The sequence below is a fragment of the Typopeltis vanoorti genome, chromosome 10 (genome assembly GCF_054136105.1).
Source record: "Typopeltis vanoorti isolate ZY-2024b chromosome 10, IOZ_Tvanoo_1.0, whole genome shotgun sequence".
Lineage (NCBI taxonomy): Eukaryota > Metazoa > Arthropoda > Arachnida > Uropygi > Thelyphonidae > Typopeltis > Typopeltis vanoorti.
In genome coordinates, this window is record NC_143558.1 from 22027393 (window position 1) to 22034588 (window position 7196).

Sequence of the window (7196 nt, forward strand, 5' to 3'; positions counted from 1 at the left end):
CCCCCCACACCCCTTGCTCGGCTTACACCTGAGCGTATTGTGTCTGGGAGTGTGTTAGACACGTCGTGAGGGGCGAGGCGGCAGGTCACGACCACCCACAGCGTGACAGATCACGACTGGTCGGTAACGAAGGGTTGTTACTGCAGAAACAGTGTCCGCCCTTGAAGCCTTTACCAGTTTCTTTTTTCCCCTTTGCAAAAGTCTTACTGCTGGCTCCAGGTCATTTATCATCGCCACTACCTCTGCCAGCAATCGGTTAACGCGTGGAAGAATCGCTCGTGAGATCTCATACAGGCGGACTCTCATAAGTTAACACCGGTCGACCTTATCACAACAATAATTACGACGTATCTGTGGTCCTTCGAAATCTGGACACCAAATGGCCGATATTAAGGACAATTCTAAATCCTACTAAAGTAACGGAGACTATTATCTCAGTAAAGACTGCATTCTCCTATATTTTGCCATGACTTAAGGACACTAAGTGCTGAGTCCTGATAAGGACAGCATCCTAATGATAAAGTAGTATACAGATGATAAGGACAACAGTATCGAGTCCTAATAAGGACGACATCCTGATGATAAAGTATACAAAAGATAAGGACAACAGTACTGAGTCCTAATAAGGACGGCATCCTGATGATAAAGTAGTATACAAATGATAAGGACAACAGTACTGAGTGTTATTTTCATACCTAATGTCACTTAATAGTGTTCTGATGATAAGGACACAAGTACTGAGTTTTACTAAAGGTCACATTCTAATAGTCTCTGATAAGAACGCGAAGTACTGAGTTATACTAAGGACTGCATTCTAATATCTTCAAACAGGATCCTAATAAGGTCCTGAGGTTTCTGAGAAAAACATCTACAAAGCAAACCAGATCCACGTCTCACGAGATTTACATCTTTATCTACTATGTCCTGATTGTTTTATTTATTAATAAATGCACGGAACATAATATTAAGGACCATGTTGATATCTTAAGAAAGAAACTATACAAAGGTTCTTATTATAGGTTCCGTATTTTCATAAGTATACTGACTTCAGATCCAAAGACTACACAGACTAATCATAGTAACCTCCAAAGTGAATACGAGCGTTAAAGTATTCTGACATACACATGCACCCTCCAGTTTTTGGACAATGGTGTAAAGGGATGTCAGGGTGTAGACCTCATCAAAGGTGCATGGAATTAAGCGCTTTTTTTTTTTTTTTTTTTTTTTGTAAGCTTGGATAGTTTCAAATGGAGGCAGGACATTATTTTGTAGTGTAGTGAAATCTTTAGTTTTTCATTCCCTAAAACATGTAATCGGACCTGAGATTGATTGACTATTGGCAAATACATCACAGTGGTTGGTCTCTTTGCGGAGTAGTTAGAAGTTACAGAAAAATTTCTACCACCGTATATACGATTAGTTAACTCGACCTTTGTTGTAAAGGGAAAGATATTGTAATCTAAAGCGCTGTTGACAAACTTTAATGCTCTAGTATCTCTGAATTGACGACAGCTAGCCGATATTAAGATTCTGAAGATGGATGAGGTGACGAGTTTTTAGAAAACGGATCAAAATAATGGCAGCAAAAGCGTTACCTCTTTAGCAATAAATCAGGAAACAAAGAGTTGTAATATTAAAGCGGTAATAAAAATATGAAATTAAACAAATACTTTTCGATATGTTTTTGACGAATAGTATTCAAAATGTATTCCAAAAATAAGAATAAAAAGGATGAATAAATAACTTCCGTGAATGATCAACAACTTCTATTTAAATTTAAATATTAAACGATGGGACAAAATCAAGTACAAATCATTCATGATGCTGATGATGCTGATAGTGTAGCTATTAAGTTAAATCAATGCTAATATAATGAAATTTAAATTTTAGTGTAATCGAAACCTCACGGATGAATATTCTCATGCACTTCTATCTAATAGAGGTTTAAAATGTCAACGATAGTTATCGGTAAGATATAATAATAGTTAATAATAGCTAATAGTTAATTGTCAACGATTAAGAAGTCGTCTAACACCTAATAGTTAACAGTGATTAATACATCGAATGACTGTTAAACAAAATATATTAATTATAAAATAATTAATGGTTATTAACCTGATTGGTAAGCTTTTCAAAATAAGAAGAGCAATAATTAATGTGTAATTAGTTATAAAAACAGACAGATAAGATATTAATCTCAGGTAGTTTAGCGCAAAACTAAGTAGATTTGTGTTATTGGCGGAGCCGTGGTCCGTGTGACCTCTCACATCTGGGTTTATCTTCTCATTTGTGAAACTCCCATTAGTTGGTTGCAAGGCGGGGAATCTGTTGCTTGCCTACGAACCTATGTTTGTTCGGGTCAATAGACGGACCTCCATTTCACCTTTGACACCCGCCGCCCTTGACTAGACGACCTCGTTCATCTTTTTAGTTGAGAGAGAGAGAGAGTTGCCTTTTTCTTTTCTTTCTTTTTGCACACCTGAAACGATGGTTGTGTGGGATAGATTGGATTTCATCCGGCAGTTTAATTCATCACCATGAGATATCCTAACAGTTTTCGAGTTTCTAATGTACAGACAGAGTAGTTATTGCACATTAGGGTAGGTTGCCGTGTGTTTCTTTGAGAAATGAACAGCACGTTGTGACCCTTCCGGGCTAATTAAGAACGAGCTTCTTTTGTGTAACATAAAGAACAGTCTCTGATCTTTAATTTAGTAACTACACCCAATAGAAAATTTGAAAACTGTAATGATTAGAAGATTAAAAAGATTAGAAATGTTAGAAATTAAAAGACTACAAAGGTTAGAAATTAGATGATTAAAAAGAATAGAAATGTTAGAAATTAAAAGACTACAAAGGTTAGAAATTGATGATTACAAAGATTACAAAGGTTAGAAATCGGAAGATTACAAATATTACAAAAATAGCTAATAATAACTACATATTAGAATAATTGAAGCGTACGACAAGGATGTAAACATTAAAATATTAGACAGGCCACAAAAATAAAAAATTAAAAAAGATTAGAAATGGGATTACAAAGATTAAAAAGGTTAGAAATCAGAAGATTACAAAGATTACAAAGGTGAAATTAGAAGATTACAAAAATAGACGGAAGAAATTGCAATGACTACATATTAGAATAATTGAAAGATACTACAAAAATGTAAATATTAAAATATTAGACAGACCACAAAAATAAAAATAAAAAATCAGATGTCAATTTCATCGTTGATATAAACGAAAACCTGTTAATAAATTTTATGTCAGTTTCTCGCTGACAAAATAGAAGTCTAATAGCATTCACGAGCGATGTAATCCTTGATCAATTGCACATATACTGACGAGGTCTGATTAGTACGAAACAAATCAGAATTTTTGGTGGATAATTTTATATTGCAATCTGCACTAAAGAAGTTGAATTTTCTTTATAAAAATCATAAACAGAAATCAACCCGAATATTACGAATCTATAAAAAGGTCAAATTATTACATGTGCGTTTGTCTTCCGCCTACAAATTGTCGAACTCGACTGACCCATCAGCATAGGTGGGTGATAAACACGAACTACATCGTCACACCGTGTCCTGTCTTCCCCACCCACGCTTTCTTTCTTTCTTTCTTTCTTTTTTTTTTTTTTAAACTTTAACTTCCTCCCATTGACGAGAAACCACAGGCGGAGCAGATCGGCCGGACTAAGAAACTTGAAACCGTGCGTCTCAGGCGTTCTTCCGCGGGAGACGTAATGCACAAGGACCAGTGGCGACGCTACGCTGTCGCTCATGGTTTGTCTGCGGCTGTGACGCAAAGAAGCAGGTCGCTGAATCAGGTTTAAAGCGATGCAGACGACATCCACGATCTACGGACAAAAAGGAAGTTAATGTAATTTTAGTAGCAAGCCGTGAAGTGTACGAAGCTCACCGGGAAAAATCTGGAAGTCAGTCTGGCCAAGTTTCGCTACCTCAAAGCGACACTTTTTTTTTATCTTTCTTTCCTCACGATACACCGATGCACAAATAGATAGTCCGTACTCAAAGAAAGAAACCCCTCAGACTGCAAACATTAATATCCCCTTACTTAGTAGTCAACTAACTACATTTTTGTTCGCGTGTGTTGATTTGACTCCCAATTGTTGATCCTCATTAAATACTAGCAAATTATCTTCAAGATAACAGAGAATATTGTGTTGGGAAAGTAGAAAAATCTACTGACACTTTTTACATGAGTTTGGGATATGCGTGGGCGATTTGTTGTGATGACCTATTTATGAAGATGTTGATACAACCTGAAAAACCGTAGAAATGCTTCAACGTTGCAAAGAAACAGAGACAAGTTAAGCTTATAACAAAACCACTTTTAATTTTCTCTCCTTAGGGTTAAAGACCGGAGTACTTTTGTAATCTTCTAATTTCTAACATTTGTAATATTTTCAATCTCTAATTTCTAACATTTGTAATCTTCTAATTTCTAACATTTGTAATCTTTTCAATCTTCTAATTTCTAACATTTGTAATCTTCTCATTTCTAACATTTGTAATCTTTTCAATCTTCTCATTTCTAACATTTGTAATCTTCTCATTTCTAACATTTGTAATCTTTTCAATCTTCTCATTTCTAACATTTGTAATCTTTTCAATCTTCTCATTTCTAACATTTGTAATCTTTTCAATCTTCTAATTTCTAACATTTGTAATCTTCTCATTTCTAACATTTGTAATCTTCTCATTTCTAACATTTGTAATCTTTTCAATCTTCTCATTTCTAACATTTGTAATCTTCTCATTTCTAACATTTGTAATCTTTTCAATCTTCTCATTTCTAACATTTGTAATCTTCTAATTTCTAACATTTGTATTCTTTTCAATCTTCTAATTTCTAACATTTGTAATCTTCTCATAAAATCTACTAAATCTACTAATATAAATACATAAATAAATAAATCTACTAATAATAAAAAATAAAAAAAAACTTTCAGCATTACAAATAACACCACAGCAGTTAACAATTCAATTTGCCATAACTGGTCGATTGAATTTTCAATAGAACGTTGGTTGCGGTACAAAACATAAAATAACTTAGTTGTCACTAATTAAGATGTATTTAAGTATCAGTGTATAATTTGTGGGAAAGCATTTGTCTCTTCCAAGTACCTGATAGTATCTGTTAATTTGTTGTTGTTTGATCTAGGGCTTATTTATTGCTATTCCTGCCGAAGGTGATGTTTAGTTCTCTTGATCTGGATTCGAATCCAGTCTAGGATACAAACTTTTGAAAGTTTTTTCAAGTAAAAAAGACAAGAACTTTTTTGTCATTATACAGTGGTCTCACAACCTAAGTTTCCTCCTATTCATCCATCCAACCAACCAACCGTTATTTCTATTATTCACATATTTAATATCAATACTATGTCTGTACCAAATGCGGTTTGTTTTCCTGGTAAACCACTTTTGTTTTTGTTTCCCAGTATTTTTCTATTGTTTATTTTCTTAATGATCATACACTGTTTTTTTAGTTGATATCCCGGCCAATGGTGTTGTGATGATATTCAGACAATTTAATATTTAAAACATCCCCTTATCTGAAAAAAGCGCGATAATAAAAAATAAAATGCTATTTTAACAAATAATTTGTGAGCTTTAACTACATTGATTATAATAAATAGCAATAATATTTTAATACAAGTTTTGTTTCTTAGATATCTGTTTAGTATTCATTAATTATTTAAAAGTTTTCTTTAAAAAAATATCACTTTATTTGATTTTTTTTTAAATTTTCTATTTATTTATTTATTTATATTTGTAATTTTTTCATAAGTAACCTTTAAGTACATCTCCATGGAAACGAAAATATATTTGTAATCTACAAGTAATCCTATTGGACGGTGAGTTTCGAGTAAGTTTCTATGGTAACAAAATGGAATATGAATTTATTCTCTTCCATTACGTTTCTATGTAGCTTTCATTTGTTTTGGTTTTCCAGGAAAACAACTGACCAACCTAAATAAAAGAGAACAACAAAAGAAACAAAAAAATACTCCGGACTGGTTTACAGTTGGCTAAATTTCGGCGTCGTAACAAGGCAAGTTCGACTGTAGCATCGATACTGACAATGACAAATGACTTTGCCGTATAGTAAACGACAGACTCTCCCAATTTGCGAGATTCCAGTTTTACTTCGGAAGTTCTGCAAATATATTTGGCCTCAGTATGGCGCATGCTATGATGTCATTGGAGTAGCCCGTGCAGTAAAAAATAAATAAATAAAATAAAAATAAATAAATTATTCAACTGTATAAAAGTTCCCAGTTTACAAAAATAAATTAATTTAAAACATTCTATCAATTAAACTAGCGTATCGGCTAAATATATTGTGTGATTATGAGAGATTGTATTATTTAGAAAGATTGTGCCGATTAAAATATTGTATCGCATAAAAATATTTTGCGAATAAAATGATGTAAAATAAAAAAAATATTGTCTCTTTTAGAAAGATTGTGCGAGTAAGATATTGTATTTTTAAAAAGATTGTGACCGTTAAACTTATATCGCATAAAGATATCTGCGATTAAGAGATTTTATTGTTTAGAGATTGTGTCCATTAAAAGATTGTATTGCTTAGAAAGATTGTGTCGATTAAAAGATTGTATGGTGTAAATAGATTGTACGGTTTAAATATTGTATGTTGTAAAAATTAAATATTAATGGTGTGATTAAAATATTATATTATGTAAATAGATTTGTGTGATTAAGCGATTGTGTTGTTTGGAATTAATTCGAAATTCCTTGGAAAAAATCCCAGTCATTTTTCCACAGGAAAAAAAAAATGTCATTTTGAAATATGTATAATCATTTTACGATTGACCATAGAACATTATCTGAAAAACATTGTTTCCCTTTTGTTTTCGATCTCGTCCCTTTTTTAAAAGTATATTAAACCAGATCACCATGAAGTAGCCTCTGTCATTGAAACAGATAAATATAAGTTGGGAATACGTTCCAAATCCCTGTAGCAGGTGCGTAGTTTTACCACATCTCCGAAGCCTCAATTCAATTACCTCTCTTCTTGCTCCATCCATAAAAAAACCCAACTTCTATATATCTTACCACTCATATATCCCAAGTCTATAGGTTATGTAAAGGAAAGAGTATAATAAATTCTATACGCTTTAGCCACGAGGTTTTGGGGGTGTTTTTACC